Source organism: Rhinatrema bivittatum, chromosome 4 (assembly GCF_901001135.1).
Source record: "Rhinatrema bivittatum chromosome 4, aRhiBiv1.1, whole genome shotgun sequence".
In the NCBI taxonomy this organism is placed as follows: domain Eukaryota; kingdom Metazoa; phylum Chordata; class Amphibia; order Gymnophiona; family Rhinatrematidae; genus Rhinatrema; species Rhinatrema bivittatum.
The window spans coordinates 40,856,787-40,880,288 of record NC_042618.1 but is presented as its reverse complement, the minus strand read 5'-3'; the positions used below and the strand labels follow the sequence as shown (position 1 = coordinate 40,880,288).

Sequence of the window (23,502 nt, the reverse complement as noted above, 5' to 3'; positions counted from 1 at the left end):
TTTATCCCCATGCTTTCTTGAATTCAGATACCACCTCCACTGAGAGGCTGTTCCGCCACTGGCCAAATGCAACAAACCTCAGAACAGTGTGTTCGTGAGGAGCTAACTAAATTTAAAGTAGATGGGGAAATGGGGTACGGATAGGATATATCCGAGGGTGCTAAGAGAACTTAGAGATGTCCTGGCAGCTCCACTGGCTGACATTTACAATGATCATTAGAGTCTGGAGTAGTTCCAGAGGACTGGAAAAGGGTGGATGTGGTTTCTATTCATAAAAAGTAGAAGTAAGGAGGAGACTGGGAACTACAAACCGGTTAGTCTGACCTCTGTGGTGAGCAAACTAAAGGATAGTGGATAGTGCAATTTTTGGAATTCAATGGAATTGCAAGATCTGAGGCAGCATGGCTTTACCAGAGGTAAATTTTAGCAGATGAATCTGATCAATTTCTTTGATTGGGTGACCAGAGAGTTGGTTGAAGGGAGGTCGATAGACATCGTGTACTTGGATTTCAGCAATGCCTTTGGTTTGGTTCCACATAGAGGACTTGCAAATTAATTGAATGCACTTGGTATGGATCCTAGAGTTAGAAACTGGGTTAGAAGCTGACTGGGTGGGAGGCAACAAAGGGCAGTGGTAAATGGAGTTTAGTCTGAGGAGGGGGTTGTTACTAGCAGTGTGTCTTAGGGACACACTTTCTATTTTTCTAAGGAGTTTGGGCATCTCTAATCTAAGAAATCCTTTGGCCAGCCCTGAAGAAATGAATTTCCATTCATTTCTGGGAAGAGGAGATGCTCACTGATACCTATCCAGTGTTATTCACTGATATATCATCTGAATATTGAAGAGAAATATGAGGAGATACCATCCAGGTACCATGAAGGAGAATGGATAAGAAGGATAAAGAAAATTATGCACATCAGGATAAAAGGATGGGACTTTAATTTATTACCTCTAAATTGTCCTATCCACTAAATTCTGGGATGGAGCTTAAAACTACCTCTACAATTAGAAAGGAACAACAACACAAGGAGAAATAAAATTATAATGTCACAGATTTATTGAAAACCATAACTGTAAATGGATTGTATTGAACAAGGAATTCATCAACTCTCATTCAATCATCAGTAAAGTTAAGTTGGAACCACCATCAGTGTATTCATTTTATGTGGTCCTGCGTCAAGCCCTTCCAAAGTGATCACTGAACAGAAATATTTGTTAAGCAAATTTGCTTTTTCCTTATCAGCCTCTACATAGTTCTCCTTTTCACCCTCTGAGTCTCACAATGCCTGCCACCTTTGCACTTCCTTATATCACTGACATATCTAAGTACAGTCTTGTTCCCCCATTTTACTGTTTTTGCTATTTTTTCTTCCATTTTAATTTTTCCTTCCTGATTACTTTCCTAACTTCTCTTAACTTTCCAGTTATTGTTGCCTGTCTTCCTCTTTCTGCGATCTTTTGTATTTTATGAACATTAACCTTATCTCCCTTACCTTATCAGCTACTTCTTTAGAAAACCATAGTGGCCTCTTTTTCTTCTTATCTTTTTTACTTTCCTAACAAAAGGTTAATTGGTCTTATAATATCTCCATTTAATTGTGCTCACTGCTCTTCTACTTCCCCTAGATTTTCCCATCCAGCCAACGATTCCTTGAGATACTCTCCCATTCTAACAAAGTTAGTTTTCCTGAGTCTAGGGCCCTTGCCTTGGCATGAACCTTCATCTCCTGCATTCTGAAACTGAGCCATACCATCCAGTGGTCACTGGATCCAATGATGATTGTCCACCACATCATCAGAGATGCTGTCCTCATTGTAAGCACCAGGTCTGGTATCGTCCCCCTCCTATGTGCGTTCCATTACCAGTCGACTGACAAGTTCTCCCTGCAGAGACACCCACAACTGGGATGTGCCAATCAACATCCAAAGGACTGAAATCCCCCAGCAATAGCACCTCTCCTTTCATAGGAATTTTGTGAATATCCTCCAGTAAACCTCTTCCATTTCTTCTGCCTGTGATGGAAGTCAGTATATTACACCATAAGTAATGTTCCATTCCCTCTTTCCAGATTAACCCACAGTGCCTTCTCCTTACCTTTTAAGCCCTGCAAGTCTGTTGCTTTAATATTTTTATTATACATTGCCATGCTTCTGTCCTTCCTTCCTACCCGGTTCTTCCTGAATAGATTATAGCCCAGTATAACTATATCCCTGTCATGGATTTCCATGTACCACATCTCTGTGACAAGCACTACATGTAAATCAGCTTTTTCCATGACTGCCTCTAGATCTAGGACTTTATTTCCCATGCTATGAGTATTATCCACATAGTTTTCCAGATGTTGCCCTTTTTTCCCATTTTTATGCAAGTATTTAATATTTTATTTACCTTAGGGTTTTGTTCGCCCATCCCCAGTGATTCTGGTTTAAAGCCCTCCTCAGTAGGTTTGCCAGTCTGAATTGGAAGATGCTGCGCTCTTCTTCCACATCTCCCCAACAGTCCTTGAAACATCGTTGCATGATCCAGGACACCAAAAGTCTCTAGTCGCTGCCATCTCCAGAATGTGAGTGTAACATGCTACTGCCCCCGGGCTGCTGCCCTCCAGTCGGCATCCTGTAGCTTACAGCCCCGGGCCTGTGGTAATGTCCTGGCATGGTTCCTGGTGTCCTGCTTCAGAGCTGCATCCTGTGCCCTATATTAAGGGCACACAGTACTCACCAGATTTATAGTCCCAGCCTCTAGGACATCCTGTGGCACACACTGATGACATCACTGCTACTCTAAAAAAAAAAAAAAAAAAAAAAAAGAGGCTCAGTTCCCTTGGTGAGTGCCTGATCCTTGAACCTGTGCCATTGTGGTTCCTGATTCTGTTCTTCATCATCATTCTAGGCTTGCCTCACAGCTGCCTCAGGGTTCCAGCCTTGACTTGCTCCTGCCTGTGGACTGTTCTAGATCAGCCTCTTCCTGCTGGATAGCTGCTGCTTATTAGAGTCTAAGCAGTGCTGTATCAATCCAATAGCGGACCCTAGGGTCCACAAAACCTGAGTTGTGACAGTTTGCTCAGGCCATGGATCCTGATGGCATTCCCCTACCTGAGTTTCTGCAGAAACTCTTGCAGACAGTCCAGCCGCAACAGAAGAACCAAGATCACATCATCACATCATTGGTGTTTTGCAAGACCTGTCTCTGTGACTGAATAAACTATGTTTGTCCATACCGGCTGCTATGCCACCTCCAGCTGTACCAAGATTGGTTGCTGGCCCCGCCTCCTCATAGACCACTTCTTCATTACATCTGCCCCTGCCAACCTGGTATGAATACAACCTCAGGACCTGCAAGGGTTTCATTAATCAATGTTTGATCCATTTCAAGCTTCAGCCAGCTAGCTTACATTGGAATGAGCCAAAGTGGCTTTTATAATCTTCCTACTGCCAGGTCAGGCCCTGGCATGGGCCTCGCCCTAATTGGAAAGAAATGATCCCAGTCTTACTGACCTGCAGGCATTCCTGACCCAGTTTAGGAAGCTCTTTGATAAGCCTGCTCGAATGTCCTCTGCAGCCTTTGAACTGCTCCACCTGAAACAAGGATCTATGATAGTAGGACATTACGTGGTACAATTCTGCACCCTCACACGACATCTAAGCTCCCCTGGCATGAATAGACACAGGTGGCTGTGTTTTGGCAAGGTCTATCAGTCTGGATCAAAGATCAATTGGTGGGCCAAGCTGGATGACCTCATATCCATGGCGGTGAAGGCAGACTTCCATTATATAATCTTTAGTAGCCAAGTGTAACCATATAAGAAGATATTTAGAGTTGTTTACTCCAAAAAACTAACTGTTATCAAGTAGGCAAGAAGTAAGCTTATGCATAGGAGAGTTTGCTTTTCTTATGCAGTCTTCCCTGGACTCCTAGCTAATTAGCTTCAATTACTTCAACTCCCATTACAAAGAGGTTCCTTACTGCTCAGATAATAGCAACTTAAACTGTCATATTGCTTGTAAAGATTGGTTTTCATTTTCTACCTGTTAATCTTTACCGCCTAACACAAACACTTTTAGTTATTTCAAATACCTATGAAAAATCTTTGAGAAAGCCTAAATTTTACCTTAACTTATCTATATGAGTTTAAAGAATTAATGATAATTTAACTACATGTCTTTCAATAATTGCAACAATTGTGGTGCTTACCCACCAATGCCTATCATTTGGAGAACCAAAAGCTGTCCCTTTTGCCTTCATCTGTCTGCAATTAAAATGGAGCTGATTCATCTGAAGGAAGAATTGTCTAGGTTTCAATTAACCTTGAACCATCCAGTATCTCTCGCCCATCTCCCACAGAGGTTTCAGAAACCAAGAAATGGTTTACAGTGGGCTCTGGTAGTACAAGACATGTGACAAACAGACACCCACCATCCCCAACTTTGCAGAATCCTGTGCATCAACCCCCACTCCCACAGAAATGTCGGACATCCAAGATCTAAAAACCCAAGAACAACTGGATAACAGTGGGCTCTGGCAGAATAAGGCCTGTGATGAAGAGACACCCACTCTTCCTACTGTTACCCATACATAATGCTTTTTCTGCTTTGGAGAATGAAGAAACCTCAGCAATAGATTTTGAAGTGATTTCTACAAGTGAAGTCACCCAGTGCACCCAGAAGCCCTTCAACAGAATCAAATGTCATAAAAGAAAGCTGCTTCTGCTGGGAGACTCAGTCCTCAGAGGAACCAATCTGAGAGTACATTTTGATGGTGACACAAGAATTAAATGCCTTCCAGGATCCTTGGCTAGTAGAAATGCAAACCAGATAGTCCAAGTCATTGAAGAAGAAAGTAGGAACTTTGATATCAATGTCATCATCCATCTGGGGACCAATGACCTCAATAGAAATGGTATCCATGAAGTACAGAAAGATTTCCGAAATCTACGAAAGATGATAAAGACACACAGCAAAGACTTTTGCCTTTTTCGGAGTATTACCTGTTTATGGAAAGGGAAATGAGAAGCTATGCCATATAAATAATTTCAATTCCTGGCTCAAAACCTGGTGTATAGAAAGTGGTTTTGGATACATTGGAGGCTGGGGTCATGTATGGAGCAGAAAAAGGCTATATGGAAAGGATGGCCTACGTTTGTCTGTAGCAGGAAGGAGGATGCTAAGTTAGAAATTCAGATCATATATTAACAGACAGAATGGGGGGTGGCAGGAGATGGCCAATGAAAGTGGCATGTCACCCCCAAGCAGTACAGGATGTGGAAAGAAAAAAATAATATAACCAATCAGCTCAAAAAAGCAGAAAAGCTGTCTAGGAAGTGCAACAAATCAAGAAAGAAAACTTGGAAAGCTATGACTACAAATGCTCATAGTTTGGGCAATAAAATCCCAGATCTGCAGGCCCTAATGGTGGAGGCAGGCTTGGACATTGTTGCTGTCATGGGGACCTGGTTCACAGAATCTCATGATTGGGATGCAGCCATCTCGGGCTATAACTTGTTAATGAAGGACAGAGTGGACAGAAAAGTGGGAGGGATAGCTCTTTATGTCAAAAACAACATCCAAGCAACCGAACTGCAAGGAATGTGGGGTAAAGAAGAAGAATTATGGGTCATCCTAAAAAAAGATGATGGTGCATCCATTTTTACTGGAGTGGTTTACAGGCCTTCGACTCAAATGGAAGAACTAGACAGAGATCTAGTCAAAGACATCCAAAAGGTGGGAAAGAAGGGAAAAGTGTTGATTGTAGGAGATTTTAATCTGTCGGACATAGACTGGAGAATCCCTTCTGAGGAATCTACCAGAAGTAGAGAGATAGTGGATGCCCTGCAAGGGGCTCTCTTCAAACAAATGGTAATGGAACCCACGAGGGAGGGAGTTATACTCGACCTAGTGCTCCCTAATAGGGATAATATCTCTAATGGCTGAGTGGGTGTCCACCTCAGCACCAGTGATAATCAAACAGTATGGTTTGATACTGCAAATAGGATGCAGAGAAGTCGCATGAAGACCCGAGTTTTGAATTTCAAAAATACAGACTTTGTCAAAATGGGGACGTACCTGCAGGTAGAACTAAAAGACTGGGAGAAAATGAGAGAGATGGAACAGTGGGCCAAACTAAAAGAAGCAATTACAAAGGCAACTAATCTATATGTTAGAAAAGTAAAGAAAAGCAAAAGAAATAAGAAACCAATCTGGTTCTCAAAGGAGGTGGCTGATAAAATAAAAGCAAAAGAACAGCGGTCAAGAAATACAAGGAGGAACACAAGGAAGAATATCTGGTGAAACTGAGGGAGACAAAGAAAGAAATCAAGAAAGCAAAAGGTCAGGCGGAAGAAAGGATTTCCAAAGAGATAAAGAGAGATGACAAAACATTTTTCAGATATATCAGAGAAAAGAGAAAGGTCCCAAGAGATAATAGTGAAATTGAAAGGTGACAAAGGTCAATGTGTGGAGAGAGATGAAGAAATGGCTGATATCACTAGAGAAGACCCTGGAGAAGGACCATCGCTAGTTAACAAGACTGTGGATGGGGGTGGAGTAGACTAAACTCCGTTTACAGAAGAGAAGGTATGGGAAGAGCTAGGAAAACTGAAAGTGGACAAGGCCATGGGGCCAGATGAGGTACATCCCAGGAAATTGCTACCAGTTCTCATTCCAGAACACCTGGTTCACCTCAGAACAGACAGTGAGAAACTTTGGGACGGGACAGCTGCAATTGCTACCATGCTTGTAACATTTTGGCCGGTGTAGGATGTCCTGTGACCGACCATACTTACCCCTGAGTGCAGCCTACACAGCAATGCTGCCAAGATCCCCAAACGCCGCTAGGACCTTGGGCTTCCTTGTGCCACGCGGCACCTCTTAAAAGCTCCACAGTGGGAAACCCTTCTAGCAGCATTCCCGGATGATATTAGCAACCTGGCTACTTAAGCCTCAGCCACACTCCACAGCTTTGCCTCAGCAACATGTCCTCCTGCCTTGCAGAACGTGTTGCTCTCCGTGTTACCTCGCCTTGCCTTTTTTCCTTGTTACCTTGTCTTATCTAGTCTGTTCGTCCTGGCCTGACTTCTGGTTTTGATTTCTCCCCTGTCCCTGCCCCTAGACCGGACCCGAACCTCACCTGCTCACTGCCTGCCTCTGACCCTAGACTGGACTTGGACCTCGCCTGCTCACTGCCTGCCTCTGACCTTTACCTAGACCCGGACTCTGCTTCCTTGCTGCCAGGCCTGAGCTCTGCCCATCACCTGACTCCTTCTGATCACTCCTTACAGGACTCTTGCCTAAGTCCTGCCAGCTCCTGGAACCCAAAGACTCCGCCTGAGGGGAACAGAGCTGGCATAGGTGAAACCCCAGTTTCAGTCCCAGTAAGAGCAAGTCCATCGCTTGTTGGCATGGGCCTAGAAGGTTCGCCTACCAGACTGCGCCAGCCACACCACAACCTGAGGGCTCAATCTGCAACAGTGCTCTTACTTGCTCCAGACCTGATGGCTCATTGACCAGGAGTAATCAGCAGCATACCCAGCACATCACTGACAAAATAGACCCTGCACTGGTCAAGAAACTGTAGCAGATCCACCAAGCTCCATGGAATCTGCTCAAAGTAGCGACCCACAGAAAGTTGTGACCACCATACAGGGACGGTGCTAGGTTTTTTGCTGCCCTGGGCGAACAATTACTGTGCTGCCCCCCCTCCCACCCATGATTTATTCAGTTTCTGTCCCAGCCCATCAAATAAAGCCCAGATCCCTCCTGAAATCTATATTTTTCAAAACTAACACGCCTCCACCCCTCAGCTCAGTCACATATGCAGAACACAGACAGACCCTAACCAAATACAGAATGACGAGATCAGAAAGTATAAACAGAAACGTGCTGAGAACTACTGAACTGGAACCCACAACAAGTCGGCCTCTTCATGCAGAGTAACAATGGAAAACCAGAAACATTACCATTCTTCATAAAACATTAAATAATAAAATCAAGAAATATAAAACATCAATCATAATAGTAAAATCATATTCATAAAAAGAATAAATATTCCAAACCAGTTAATGAAAAAGAGTATCCAAAATGTTCCAAACATCAATAAAATATTTCAAAACATGTGATGAATAAAAAATCCAAAATGTTCTATTCCCCCCCCCAAAAAAATTAAATATTTTAAAAGAGCAGAAAATCAAATTAAACCCATTAATTCAAACTAATAAGTCTGTCACACAGACAGAACACATAGGCTCTCATACAGAGACACAAAACACACACATACACACAGGCTGTCACACAAACACATAAGCTGTCATACAGATGCGCATACACATAGACTCTCACACAGACACACACATAGGGTCTCATACAGAGACACAAAACACACACACATAAGGCCAGAGTGTGTGCCGAGCCCGTGTGCCGAGCCCTATCCGAGTCCCTCTGCCTTCCCTGTTCCCTCCCAGCCTCGGATGGAACGTCCTTACCCCCCCCACCCCACCTTCCCTTCCCCTACCTCCCCCGCCCTTCCCCCCTACCTTTGTTGCTTTCTTTTTTTTGTTTTAAACTTACTTCAGCCTGGGGCTGAAGTAAGTTGCACGCGCCAGCCAACTGCCGGCACACGATCCCCGGCCCAGTGGCCATGCAGAGGCCTCTGGCCCCACCCCCTCCCCGCCCCTTTTGTAAAGCCCCGGGACTTACACGCGTCCCGGGGTTTTACGTGCGTCGCTGGGCCTTTTGAAAATAGGCCAGGCGCGTGTAAGGCCGGTTATGAACAAGCTGGACCTCTACAGAGCAATTACATGCGAGCAGAAATACTGCACTTCAGCCACACACACACAGGCAAAACAGAGACTGACCCTTACCTAATACAGAAATAAGAGACTACAAATTAGAATCAGAAATATGCAGATAAAACCAAAATAGAAAGCCTGAAAAACTAGACTCTGAAGAGTGGAAAGAGCAAAATACAAAAATATAAGAAATGCACATTCCCAAAAATGGCATTTCCAAATTGCTAAAATCTCAAAATATTTTTTTTTACCTTTGTTGTCTGATCTTTGTATTTTGTCCTGGTTTCTTTTCCCATTTTTCCCTTGACACTCATTTCCTAATTCCTTTTCAATGTCTCTCTTCTCCTACTGTCTTCTTCCCTTCCTCCTTCACACACACAAACATGCTTTCTCTCACAGACTCCTGACACACACAAATTCTCATTCTCATATGCTCTCCCCCCAAACACACAAGCTCACATTCTCTACACACACACACACAAGCACTCACTCTATGTGCTCTATCTTACACACACATGCTCTCACTTTCTCACCCCCCCACCCAGGCTCCCATTCTTATACACACAAACGCACACCCAGGCTCCCATTCTCACTCACATCCACACACTTTCAAGCTCCCATTCTCACCCACACACACGCAGGGCCTTTTCATTAGGCACAGCCAAAGTCCTACTTCTGCTGCTGTGAGGGTGGGATCCCATGACGACCTTGCAGTTCCGACTCTCAACTTCACCATCGCGGGGATGGGATCCCACAACAGCTTCCTCTTCGCTGTCGCGGGGATGGGATCCTGTGAGGGCCTTCTCTTCACCATCGCGGGGATGGCTTTCCACGACAGCATCACGGCTCCAGCCCTACTCTTCGCCGTCGCAGGGATGGGATCCTGCGACAGCCTTGCTTTTTCTGAGGCCTCTTCTCTTTGCTGTCATGGGATTGGGATCCCGCAACGGCATTGCTCAAACCGGCCTTTTCTTCAGCTGCCAGCGGCCTTTCTCCTTCAGCTGCCGGCGGATTGAGCTCCACTGGCGGCCTGCGGCCTCTTCTGCTGCCATCGGCCCACCGCCCCGTGCAAATGCACGGTATGCACACCCAGTCGCTCTGGACTTGCCACCAGATCAGTCTGAATAGTAATGCTCAGTTAAAGGCTGTTTTAAATAAAGTTGTTTGCAAAGTTCATGGAGCACCAAGGGGCACCCTGGGAAATAAGAAAGAAGTTGACTGTTCCTTGTCAGACTGTGTGGGAGTTTCTTTGGCACAGATCCTAGTAGGGATGTGAATCGTTTTTTGACGATTTAAAATATCGTCTGATATATTTTAAATCGTCAAAAATCGTTAGAGGCGATATTTAATAGGAATTCCCCCGATTTATCGTCAAAAATCGTAAATCGGGGGAAGGGGGAGGGGAAGGGGGAGGGCGGGAAAACTGGCACACTAAAACAACCCTAAAACCCACCCCGACCCTTTAAAATAAATCCCCCACCCTCCCGAACCCCCCCCCCCCCGAAATCTGCTTCACTTTTTTGAAGGAGTTAATAAACATGTGGATAAAGGTGAACCGGTAGATATAGTATACTTGGATTTTCAGAAGGCGTTTGACAAAGTTCCTCATGAGAGGCTTCTAGGAAAAGTAAAAAGTCATGGGATAGGTGGCGATGTCCTTTCGTGGATTGCAAACTGGCTAAAAGACAGGAAACAGAGAGTAGGATTAAATGGGCAATTTTTCTCAGTGGAAGGGAGTGGACAGTGGAGTGCCTCAGGGATCTGTATTGGGACCCTTACTGTTCAATATATTTATAAATGATCTGGAAAGAAATACGACGAGTGAGATAATCAAATTTGCAGATGACACAAAATTGTTCAGAGTAGTTAAATCACAAGCAGATTGTGATAAATTGCAGGAAGACCTTGTGAGACTGGAAAATTGGGCATCCAAATGGCAGATGAAATTTAATGTGGATAAGTGCAAGGTGATGCATATAGGGAAAAATAACCCATGCTATAATTACACGATGTTGGGTTCCATATTAGGTGCTACAACCCAAGAAAGAGATCTAGGTGTCATAGTGGATAACACATTGAAATCGTCGGTTCAGTGTGCTGCGGCAGTCAAAAAAGCAAACAGAATGTTGGGAATTATTAGAAAAGGAATGATGAATAAAACGGAAAATGTCATAATGCCTCTGTATCGCTCCATGGTGAGACCGCACCTTGAATACTGTGTACAATTCTGGTCGCCGCATCTCAAAAAAGATATAATTGCGATGGAGAAGGTACAGAGAAGGGCTACCAAAATGATAAGGGGAATGGAACAACTCCCCTATGAGGAAAGACTAAAGAGGTTAGGACTTTTCAGCTTGGAGAAGAGACGACTGAGGGGGGATATGATAGAGGTGTTTAAAATCATGAGAGGACTAGAACGGGTAGATGTGAATCGGTTATTTACTCTTTCGGATAGTAGAAGGACTAGGGGACACTCCATGAAGTTAGCATGGGGCACATTTAAAACTAATCGGAGAAAGTTCTTTTTTACTCAACGCACAATTAAACTCTGGAATTTGTTGCCAGAGAATGTGGTTCGTGCAGTTAGTATAGCTGTGTTTAAAAAAGGATTGGATAAGTTCTTGGAGGAGAAGTCCATTACCTGCTATTAAGTTCACTTAGAGAATAGCCACTGCCATTAGCAATGGTTACATGGAATAGACTTAGTTTTTGGGTACTTGCCAGGTTCTTATGGCCTGGATTGGCCACTGTTGGAAACAGGATGCTGGGCTTGATGGACCCTTGGTCTGACCCAGTATGGCATTTTCTTATGTTCTTATGTTCTTACCTGGGGTCCAGTGGGGGGGTCCCGGTGTGATCTTTTACTCTCGGGCCTCCGGTACGTTGTAGAAATGGCCCTGGCGCCATTTTGTTTTTTGTCCCCCGACGTCAGGAGTGTAGGAGATCGCTCCCGGACCCCCAGGGACTCCCAGGGACTTTTGGCCAGCTTCGGGGGCCTCCTGACCCCCACAAGACTTGCCAAATGTCCAGCGGGGTCCGGGAGCGACCTCCTACGCTCCTGACGTCGGACTTTTGGCAAGTCTTGTGGGGGTCAGGAGGCCCCCCCCAAGCTGGCCAAAAGTCCCTGGGGGTCCAGCGGGGGTCCAGGAGCGATCTCCTGCGCTCCTGACGTCGTTTTGCCGTACAAAATGTTACCGGCCATACGGTGTATGGCCGGCGCCATTTTGTACGGCAAAATGATTCGAATGCAGGAGGTCGCTCCCGGACCCCCGCTGGACTTTTGGCAAGTCTTGTGGGGGTCAGGAGGCCCCCCCAAGCTGGCCAAAAGTCCCTGGGGGTCCAGCGGGGGTCCGGGAGCGATCTCCTACGCTCCTGACGTCGGGGGACAAAAAACAAAATGGCGCCGGCGCCATTTCTACAACGCACCGGAGGCCCGAGAGTAAAAGATCACACCGGGACCTCCCCTCTGGACCCCAGGTAATTTAAGGCATTTTGGGGGGGTTCGGGAGGGTGGGGGATTTATTTTAAAGGGTCGGGGTGGGTTTTAGGGATGTTTTAGTGTGCCGGTTTTCCCGCCCTCCCCCGATTTACGATTTACACGATATTTAAAAAAACAAAACCGCGACGATCTGATTCCCTCCCCCCCCAGCCGAAATCGATCGTTAAGACGATCGATCACACGATTCACATCTCTAGATCCTAGTTCTACCTAAATAGCCAGCACATACCTGTCCACTCCAGTCTCTCAGTCCCCAGTCTCCTTCCCCACCCATTCATGGGTTTAATTTTCCCCATTCAATGTCAGAGCCTCTGCTCTCTCTCCCCCCTTGATCTGCTCAGACTCTGAGCCTTCATTCTCTCTCTCCCCCCCCCCCCCCCCGATTCTGCCTGCTCCCCAATGCTCTCTCCTCACACTACCTCATTGCCCTCTTGTTCTCCCCACCAAATCTCAGAGTCCTTGCTCTCTCTCCCATCCCCAAGTCCCCTTGCACCTTTTTCCTTCACCTCTTTCTCTTATTAGTTTTAAATGTATTACCCAGTAACTTCATTGTGTGTCCTCTGGTCTTTGAACTTTTCGAAAGACTAAACAACTGATTAATGTTTACTCGTTCTATTCCACTCATTTTAAAGACTTCCATCATATCCCCCCTCAGCCGTCTCTTCTTCAAGCTGAACAGCCTTTCTTCATAGGGGAGTTGTTCCATCCCCTTTTTCATTTTGTTCACCCTTCTCTGTACCTTTTCTATTTCTGCGGTGACCAGAACTGCACACAATACTCAAGATGAGATCGCACCGAGGAGCAATACAGAGGCATTATGATATTCTCTGTTTTATTCTCTGCTCCTTTCCTAATAATCCCTAGCTTTCTATTTGCTTTCTTGGCTGCTGCTGCTGCTGCACACTGAGCAAAAGATTTCAACGTATTTTCAACGATGACATCTAGATCCTTTTCCCGAGTGGTGACCCCTAATATGGAACCTTGCATTTTATAGCCATAATTTGGGTTACACTCTTCCTAAGTGCATCACTTTGTACTTGTCTAAATTAAATTTCATTTGCCATTTGCATGTCCTCTCTCCCATTTTTGCAATGTCCTCTTGCAATTTCTCACAGTCCTCTTGTGATTTAACAACTTTGAATAATTTTGTCATCTGCAAATCTGATCACCTCACTTGTTCTCATTTCCAGGTCGTTTATAAATAAATTAAAAAGCAGCAGTTCCAGAACAGATCCCTGGGGCTCTCCACTATTCACCTTTATCTATTGGGAAAATGTACTATTTACAGTATTTAGCCCTACTCTTGGTTTTTTTATCTTTTAACCAGTTGGCAATCCAGAATAGGACACTGCCCCCCATCTCATGACTTTTTAATTTCCTGAGAAGTCTCTCATGAGGCACTTTGTCAAATGCTTTCTAGAAATCCAGATCCACTATATCAACTGGCTCACCTTTACATACATGTTAATTTACGTCCTCAAAAAAAGTAGCACATTTGTGAGACAAGACTTCCCTTGGCTAAATCCATGTTGGCTTTGTCCCAATAAAACTATGCTTATCTGTATGTTCAGCAATTTTGTCATGGCACCAGTGCCTTTGGTCTTCCTTCTTCAGCTTGCCCAGTTTACTGGTCATCTATTTCAAGTGTTGCATCCCGCGCCTGTGGCCGTCCACGGGCGCGGCCCCCTACCTCCATGGCAACCTCTGAAACGCTCCCCGGGGCCGGTGCCCATCACCTCGGGGATGCTCCGCAGTCTGGCTGCCCGCTGGGGAACCGTCCCTGCTCCTCCCTCACGGCGCTCTGCTGGCTTTCCTCCTCCTCGGAAATCCAAGATGGCCGCCGTCATCTTTAGGCGTGAGGCCACGCCCCCCTGCTGGATTTAAAGGGACCTGATCCCTATAATGATACTCACCTGCTTCCAATGATCCAGAGCAGAGGAAGTATTTAAGGAGGCTTCCTCTGCTCATTCCTCGACTTGGCAATGTCTCCTGTGAGCTTTGTCCAGTCTGCTTGCTTCGGTGAGTTCCTTGAGCTTGGCTTCTGGTTCCTGCTTCGTCTTCCTGGTTCCTGACTTCGGATTGGCTTACGGTGATTCTCTGGTTCCTGACTTCGGATTGGCTGACGGTGATTCTCTGGTTCCTGACTTCTGATTGGCAAGTGGTGATCCTCTGGCGTACAACTTTGGACTGGTGAGCGACGACCCTCTGGCACTCGACCTAGGACTTCTTCTAGACTACCGTCTCCAAGGGCCCGCCTAAGTCCCAGCGGCCCGGGTCCCTACGGGCTCCTCCTGGGGGGACCGCAGACCACCAGTGGTGAAGACACAGCACCTCATCTCGTCTCTTCATCGCCTCCGTGTTCGCCTCAGCTTCCAGTGCCAAGGGTCAGCTGGTCCCGCCTCCTGTTCTGCCTCGCCACCCGACGAGAGAGCCTACGGACTCTCGTCGGCCAAGGGTCCACAAGCCTGAGCATAACATGAAGAAGGAGGCACTTAGCATTTATGAAGCCCTGAGAGGTTCAAACTTCACGGGCCACAGTAGGGGGGTGGAGAGGCCTGGATTTAGAAATAGGCAATGTAGGCAACTACCTCCTGGCACCAAATTTACATAGGCAGCACAGCAGCCGCCACCACCATGCTTCCGTTTGGTCCTGCTGATGCCCTCAGCAGCAACAAACAGCAACGGATGGGGTGTGTGAGCTAGTACATGCTCACAGGCCCTGCGGCTGCCCTGGCCCCTCCTCCTACACAGGGCTTCCTGTTACCACGGAAACCTGTGTGAGGGGTGGGGAGCCAGGACTCTGGGGAGCCAGGCCGCAGGGCCTTTGAAGGCACTCTGGTGGACAGGATCCCCCGATGATTTCTACAAGCACGGTTGCTGCTGTGGGCATCCAATGAAGAAGTCCCAAGGTGAAGGGGGACGCAACGCTGGGAGAAGGGAGAATCTGGGCAGGGAGCCTGCTGCATACTCTGATGATTTTGAAGAGGTTATCCCCCTTACATTGCACAGTTCGGTGATTTCGGTGGTAGGTCTCCCTCCTCCCCAGCCCACCTGCCTATGGGCACCCGCATTTTTAATCTGGACCTTGGAGAGAAGAGGTGCCAGTAGCAGAGGGGTGCTGCCCTTCTATCTCGGCACCCTCCTCTCCCTCGCCTGCTTGGCATCCCAGAATTATCGTCTGACTTACTTGCCCCCTGGTGACAGCCCTGCACAGACACACAGACACACACACTAACTCACACCGGGAGCAATTGTAAGACACATGCATGAAATTCCTCACTTCTTTTGTGGGTTGCAATCAAGAACAGGAAGTGCAATTTTCCTGTGATTTCCATGGGCAAAAAGTGTTTATTTGCATAAATCAGTTGCTGAAAATTGCCCACTCTGTTTGTGGGTAAAATTACATGCATACTTCCATAAGGAGGGTGCTTTTACCCACATTCGGGCCGATACAGTAAAAATCGCAGGAGAGTGGGTGAGCGCCCGCTCTCCCGGCGCGCGCACAGGAGAGTGTCCTGTGCGCGCGATACAGTAAATTAATTAATTTAAATTAGGGTCCGCGGTAAAAAGAGGTGCTAGGGACACTAGCACGTCCCTAGCGCCTCTTTTTGGACAGGAGCAGCAGCTGTCAGCGGGTTTGACTGTCAGCTTCGTGGACCCTTGGGCCGATCGGAACCAGGAGATGGAATACCTTAGAGAGGTTGTGACACCGGTTCCAACCGGGAGGCGGCGAAGACAGGCTCGCGGACAGCTGAGAGGAGGACACGAAGGGCCCTATGCGACCAAGGGCCAGGAGGAGAGGCTGACCCGGTGGAAGAGGATCTTCGCCCTGGAAGCCGGTACTCCCCCGAGAGGAGCTCGTAGGAGTCCGGCCGCTGGGACTTAGGCGATTCACCCTGGAAGCCGGTGTCCCCCAGGGAGGAGCCCGTAGGAACCCGGCCGCTGGGACTTAGGAGATCTCTACCGACGGAGTCGAGCTCACCAGGCCAGGGTCAGGTGCCGGAGAATCGCCGTCAGCCAGTCCGCGTCTAGAGCCAGAGGATCGTCGTTAGCCAGTCCAAGTCAAGAGCCAGAGAAGTACCGAAAGCCAAGCCGAGTCGAGAGCCAGAAGTCACCGAAGCCAAACCAGAGTCAGAAGCCAGGAAGAACCACAAGCCAATCCGAAGTCGAAAACCAGGAGATCAAGCGATGAGCAGGAACACAGCAACTGGGAGCAGGACGAACCTGGGAACCTCGTTGCAAGGCGATGTCCTGGTCCAGCTGCAGGGTTTAAGTACCCTGCAGCATCTGATGTCATCAGGGGGCGTCCCTGAGGTTTCCCGCGCTGGCCCCTTTAAATACTAGCCGAGGCGCCGGCTGCTCCGGCGAAGCGAAGGAGCAGGAACTGAAGGCGCTGCAGGCCCGGGCGAGGTAGGGAGACGCCGGGCCTGCGGCGGCAGAGATCCCCGGAGGCCCGGGGAGCACGGGGCCCAAGCGGACGCGCGACCAGGTGGGTGGCGATTCCGGGGGCGGCCCGGAATCGCAACAGTACCCCCCCTCCTACGCCCCCTCCCGGGGGGTCGCGGCTTATCAGGATGCGCCATATGGAATCGATGAAGGAGGTCCTTATCCAGAATGTGGGCGGAGGGCTCCCATGAGTTCTCTTCAGGGCCGTATCCTTCCCAGGAGAGAAGATACTCCCAGCGATGACGACGGAACCGAACGTCCAAGACTTCTTTCACCGTGTACGTGGTCCCAGGATCAGAAGCAACCTCGGAAGGCTCCGGAGGCAGAGGCCGAAAGCGAGAGAGGACCACTGGTTTGAGGAGAGAAACGTGGAAGACGTCGTGTATCCGAAGGGTAGATGGGAGACGTAAGCGGTAGGAAACCGCGCCAACCCGTTCGGCTACCCGAAAAGGTCCGATGTAGCGGGGAGCTAATCTCATGGAGGGAATCCTGAGCTGGATGTTCCTGGTAGAGAGCCACACCCTGGAACCGGGCAGAAATACCGGAGCAGGTCGCCGAGACTTGTCCGCGTAAGTCTTGAAGCGTGCGGCGGTATGGCGGAGCTGCTCTTGCGTGGAGTGCCAAAGCTGCTGAATCTGGCTGGCCGTCAGTTGCGCTGCTGGCGAGGAGGTGGAGACAGGCAACGGTAATGGTGGTTTAGGGACCTTTCCATATACCATCTTGAAGGGAGACTGTTGCGTAGCAGAGTGTCGATGCCGGTTTGTACGAGAATTCGGCCCAGGGGAGGAGAGCCACCCAGTTGTCCTGCTGCTCCCCTACAAAAGCGCGGAGAAACGTTTTCAGGGTTCGGTTCGTGCGTTCCACTTGACCATTGCCCTGGGGGTGGAACGCCGTAGTCAGGTCTACCTGAATCCCAAACTTCTTGCAGAGCGCCCGCCAGTACTTGGCCGTAAACTGGGGCCCACGGTCTGAGGTGATATGCTGAGGCAGACCGTGTAGGCGGAAGACATGATGGACGAAGAGGTCTGCCAACTCAGGAGCCGAGGGTAGCTTCGCTAATGGCACAAAATGAGCCATTTTAGAAAAGCGGTCAACCGTGACCCAGACAACCGTTTTCCCTTGTGAGGGAGGCAACTCGACGATGAAGTCTGTGGAGATGTGGGTCCACGGCTCCGCGGGTACAGGGAGAGGCTGAAGGAGTCCCCAGGGGCGACCAGGCAACGGTTTCTGCTGCGCACATGTGGGGCATGACTGGACGTAAAGGCGGACATCCTCCTTTACCTTCGGCCACCAGTAAAACTCAGTCAGGAGCTGGAGAGTCCGGGCTACCCCGGGGTGCCCCGCCGTCAAAGAATCGTGTGCCCACGCCAGGACCCTCCTTCGGGCACGTACGGGAACCACCGTAGTCCCTGCCGGTGCTAGTTCGGTGGCCGCCAGTTGGACCTTTGCCGGATCCAGAATGTATTGCGGAGGGTTGGGACCATCTTCACTCTCCGAAACACGTGAGAGGGCATCTGCCCTGGTATTCTTGGCTGCTGGCCGATATTGGAGAACAAAATTGAACCTGCTGAAAAAGAGGGACCAGCGTGCTTGCCGTGGATTGAGCCTCTGAGCATGGGACAAGTACTCGAGGTTCTTGTGGTCCGTGTACACCACGATGGGATGTTGGGCCCCCTCTAACCACTGACGCCAAGTTTCGAAGGCCAGCTTAATGGCCAATAGCTCCTTGTCTCCTATTCCGTAATTTTTCTCAGCAGGTGAAAACTTTCGGGAGAAGTAGGAGCATGGTCGGGTTTTCCCGTCTTTGGAGGCTTGGGACAGGACGGCTCCCACGGCCACGTTGGAGGCATCCACTTCCAAAACGAATGGACGTAAGGGATCCGGGTGTCGGAGGCAAGTGTCCTGCAGAAAGGCCTCTTTAAGGTCCTGGAAGGCCTGGATGGCGGCGGAAGACCAGTTTCGTGCGTCGGCGCCTTTGCGTGTGAGGGCCGTTAATGGCGCCACCAGGGAGGAGTAGTGTGGAATAAAGTGACGGTAGAAGTTGGCGAAGCCTAAGAACCGTTGGATCGCCTTCACTCCCACCGGTTGGGGCCAGTTCCGGATGGCAGCAACCTTCTCAGGGTCCATGCGGAAGCCGGTGGAGGATACGATGTATCCCAGAAAGGGCAGAGATTCTTCCTCAAACTGGCATTTCTCCAACTTCGCATACAGTTGGTTTTCCCTCAGTTTTTGCAGAACCTGTCGTACATGCTGCCGATGTTCCTCGAGGTTCCGGGAGTAGATCAACACATCGTCAAGGTACACAATGACGGATGTGTACAAGAGGTCCCGTAGCACCTCGTTCATTAAGTTTTGGAACACCGCTGGGGCGTTGCAGAGACCGAAGGGCATGACGAGGTACTCGTAATGGCCGTCCCTGGTATTAAAGGCGGTCTTCCACTCGTCGCCTGGTCGAATTCGTACGAGGTTGTATGCCCCCCTAAGGTCCAACTTGGTGAAAATGCGAGCTCCTTGCAGGCGATCCAGGAGCTCCGGAATCAGAGGCAATGGATAGCGGTCTCGCCGGGTAATCTGGTTCAAGCCCCGGTAATCAATACAGGGCCGGAGAGACCCATCCTTTTTGGCCACGAAGAAGAAGCCGGCTCCAGCCGGGGAGTTAGACGGTCTGATGAACCCTCGGTCCAGGTTTTCTTTAATGTAGGCGGACATAGCCTTGGTCTCTGGTAAGGACAGAGGATATACTCTCCCACGGGGGGGCGTGGTGTCCGGGAGCAAGTCGATTGCGCAATCGAACGGGCGATGCTCTGGGAGTAACTCTGCCTTCTCTTTGGAGAAAACATCCTGAAAGGCATGGTACTGTGGAGGTACTGTTAACGAGGCCGTGCAGAGCGAAATGGGTTGTAGCGGGCGTGCAGGAAGGCAATGACGGTGGCACGCAGAACTCCAGGAGGTAATCTGTAGAGACCTCCAATCGATCACCGGAGAGTGCTCCCTAAGCCAGGGTAAGCCCAGGATGACTGGGTGGATGGATTTTTCCAGGATAAGAAACGAGATTTCCTCCTGGTGGAGGGCTCCCACCTGAAGCTTCAGAGGGCTGGTGCGAGTGGATATGATACCAGGAAGAGGGCTCCCTTGAATGGAGGAAACCCGCACAGGCGGTTCTTGCGGGCAAACCTCGAGCTGTAGCTGTTGTACCAGCTCCTGGAGGACGAAATTCCCCCCCGGACCCAGAATCAAGTAAGGCTAGGGTGTCGAAGCCTCCCTCCGGAAGACACAGGCGTACCGGAACGGTACATGGGGAGCTAGGTGAAATGTTGCCTAGAGTCAACTCCCCGCTGAGCTCTAGGTTCGGGCGTTTCCCGGACGCTCGGTACAGCGGGCCAGAAAATGCCCCTGGCCCCCGCAGTAGACACAGTCCTTGGGTACGGCGGCGTCGGCGTTCCTCAGAAGATAGGGGACCACGACCCAACTGCATGGGTTCCTCGGTAGATGGAGTGGTAGCTGCAGGCGGAGACGTCCGGACTCGAGGCGGAGTGATCCTGCGTGTGGTTTGGCCCTGAGTAGGCCGTCGCTCTCGGAACCGACGCTGAATTCGTCGGTCTACGCGCCCAGCTAGTTCAATGAGCTCTTGAAGGTCGTCGGGGAGGTCACGGCCGGCGAGCTCATCCTGAAGACGAGGAGAGATGCCTTCCATGAAGATGCCGTGCAAGCTGTCGGTCCCCCAGGCCAGCTCAGTGGCCAGGGTCTGGAACTCTGTGGCGTACTCCTCTAGGGGCCGATTGCCCTGCCGGAGCTGAAGCAGTTCGGAAGCGGCCATGGAGGCCCGGGAAGGCTCGTCGAAGACTCTGCGGAAGGCTTTGACAAACTGAACCAGATTATTCAGTCGGGAATCCTGTCGTTCCCAAAGAGCTGAAGCCCAAGACAGAGGTCTCCCCTCCAGGAGGGAGATTATAAAGGTCGTTTTGACTCGGTCCGTAGGGAATTGGGCGGGTAGTAGATCGAAGCGGATGTAGCATTGATTGAGGAACCCCCGGCATGCCTTCGGATCCCCTGAATATCGGGATGGAGCGGGCATCTGTACGGGAGCGGCGAAGTTGGGACTGGCCTGGGACATGGACGCCCGGGAACTTGCTGCGGAGGCTCCATCAACGCGATCTGCCAGACGTTGTACTGTCGACATGAGCGTGTCGAGGCAGCTCTGTTGTTGCTGCAACTTCTGGGCCAGGCCTGGAATAGCCTTGAGACCGGCAAGGTCCGCCGGGTCCATGGCCTTGCAATCTGTCAGCTTCGTGGACCCTTGGGCCGATCGGAACCAGGAGATGGAATACCTTAGAGAGGTAGAGACACCGGTTCCAACCGGGAGGCGGCGAAGACAGGCTCGCGGACAGCTGAGAGGAGGACACGAAGGGCCCTATGCGACCAAGGGCCAGGAGGAGAGGCTGACCCGGTGGAAGAGGATCTTCACCCTGGAAGCCGGTACTCCCCCGAGAGGAGCTCGTAGGAGTCCGGCCGCTGGGACTTAGGCGATTCACCCTGGAAGCCGGTGTCCCCCCGGGAGGAGCCCGTAGGAACCCGGCCGCTGGGACTTAGGAGATCTCTACCGACGGAGTCGAGCTCACCAGGCCAGGGTCAGGTGCCGGAGAATCGCCGTCAGCCAGTCCGCGTCTAGAGCCAGAGGATCGTCGTTAGCCAGTCCAAGTCAAGAGCCAGAGAAGTACCGAAAGCCAAGCCGAGTCGAGAGCCAGAAGTCACCGAAGCCAAACCAGAGTCAGAAGCCAGGAAGAACCACAAGCCAATCCGAAGTCGAAAACCAGGAGATCAAGCGATGAGCAGGAACACAGCAACTGGGAGCAGGACGAACCTGGGAACCTCGTTGCAAGGCGATGTCCTGGTCCAGCTGCAGGGTTTAAGTACCCTGCAGCGTCTGATGTCATCAGGGGGCGTCCCTGAGGTTTCCCGCGCTGGCCCCTTTAAATACTAGCCCTAGACGCGCGCGTCTAGGGGGCGGGGCTTAGCACCGCGAGGCGCCGGCTGCTCCGGCGAAGCGAAGGAGCAGGAACTGAAGGCACTGCAGGCCCGGGCGAGGTAGGGAGACGCCGGGCCTGCGGCGGCAGAGATCCCCGGAGGCCCGGGGAGCACGGGGCCCGAGCGGACGCGCGACCAGGTGGGTGGCGATTCCGGGGGCGGCCCGGAATCGCAACATTGACAGCCGACGCTCAATTTTGCCGGCGTCAGTTCTCGAGCCCGCTGACAACCACGGGCTCAGAAACCGGATGCCGGCAAAATTGAGCGTCCGGTTTTTGACCCTACAGCTGCTGGCCGACTTCAAATTTTTTATTTATTTATTTATTTTACTTTTTTTTACCCTTCAGGACCTCCAACTTAATATCGCCAATTTTTACTGCTTTTCTGTGCACTTTCCCGGTGCCCAAAGAAATTAGCGCCTACCTTTAGGTAGGCGCTAATTTCTGAAATAAAATGTGCGGCTTGGCTGCACATTTTACTTACTGAATTGCGCGGGAATACCTAATAGGGCCATCAACATGCATTTGCATGTTGAGGGCGCTATTAGGTTCGGCGGGTTGGACGTGCGTTTTCCACCCCTTACTGAATAAGGGGTAAGGGAAAAAGCACGTTCAATGGCGGCTTAACAGTGCGCTCCATACTGTATTGGCCTGACAGTTTGGTTGGAAAAGGTATCCTCAGGAAAAGAAAGTGCAGAATCTCTTTGGATACTTTTTATTGGGGCAATTTCAATTTTATATTGCTTTGCTTTCCCGTTTTTCTTTCTAGCACTCACTGGGGGGGGGGCCTTCAAACAATGCTTTCTCCCAGACCCAGAATGTGCGCGCAGTCTGAGAAGAAAGAGAAGCAGACCGTGCGTATAGTACACACAGTCTGGGAGTCTCTTATAATTTCGTTTTACTGGCTTTCAGTTTCCTTTCAGTATGTGTCTGAGTAAAACATGTCCAGGTCGCTACTTAAACTGAACAACCAGTGGATTACAGGTACATTCAATTAGCCCACACTTCAATTTCTCACCTTATTCTGCTGCATAATTCGATACCCATTCTGCAAATAAATATTCGCATTTCAGATCGCACCTGTTACCTGAATACCTGGCAGGCGATGCTCCTCCTCCTCCTAGGGACTTTCCAAGCCTCGGTTAGGAAATGACCGAGAATGTGCTTGGATGATTTCCCCTGTGTCAGAAAGTTTAAATCCCGTCTCTTTGTAACGCCGAGGAGGGATGCCGTCTCATTGCTGCCGTCACCTCGGTGACATACGGGAAGGACGAGACTTTGCAGTTTAACCCTCTTGCCTGAGAGCGGCGGGAGCTGGCTTCCTTTCGCTTTCGGACTCTGCAGCCAGGAATGCAGCTCACCTGAGCGCCCCCAGGCGGAATAAAGGGGGAGAGCAGCGGCAAACCGCGTGGGGGGGGGGGGGGGGGGGAGCTTGTGCTCTGGTTAAGGCCCTGTGGCCATCAGACTCCGAAGCAGCGGCGCAGAGGGACTGCATCGCCCCCAGGACTTCCTTGCCCCCCCCCCGTGTCAAGCCTGGCTTTCGTGGAGGACAATAGCAGCTCTTCGGCCCGCTTTTCCTGGCCGGGTGCTGAAGTCACTCCAGAGGCTGATGTGCTTGGAAGGGAGGTTGCCCTGTCTGACCCTCCGGCTGAGGGTGGGGATCATGTACAGTGCTGTGGCTGCCCTTTTGTCAGCTTTCTGAACTTTCGGAGTCAGCAGTTCTGTTCCCTTGTGCCGGAGGGCCCTGAAAAA

At 49.9% G+C, this 23,502-nt stretch overlaps 1 protein-coding gene across 5 annotated transcripts in view; it reads right to left on the bottom strand.

The window, feature by feature from the left end:
- EXOC3L4 (exocyst complex component 3 like 4) overlaps positions 1 to 23,089 on the bottom strand; it is a 110,610-nt gene extending 87,521 nt beyond the window's left edge. For 3 of the 5 annotated variants that reach the window (XM_029597999.1, XM_029598002.1, XM_029598003.1), the window contains exon 1: positions 22,831 to 23,089. The gene's annotated coding sequence lies outside the window, so the exon portion shown is untranslated. The remainder of the gene's footprint in view (positions 1 to 22,830) is intronic. The other 2 variants (XM_029598000.1, XM_029598001.1) reach the window with 2 other exon arrangements.
- Positions 23,090 to 23,502: the final 413 nt, after the last annotated feature.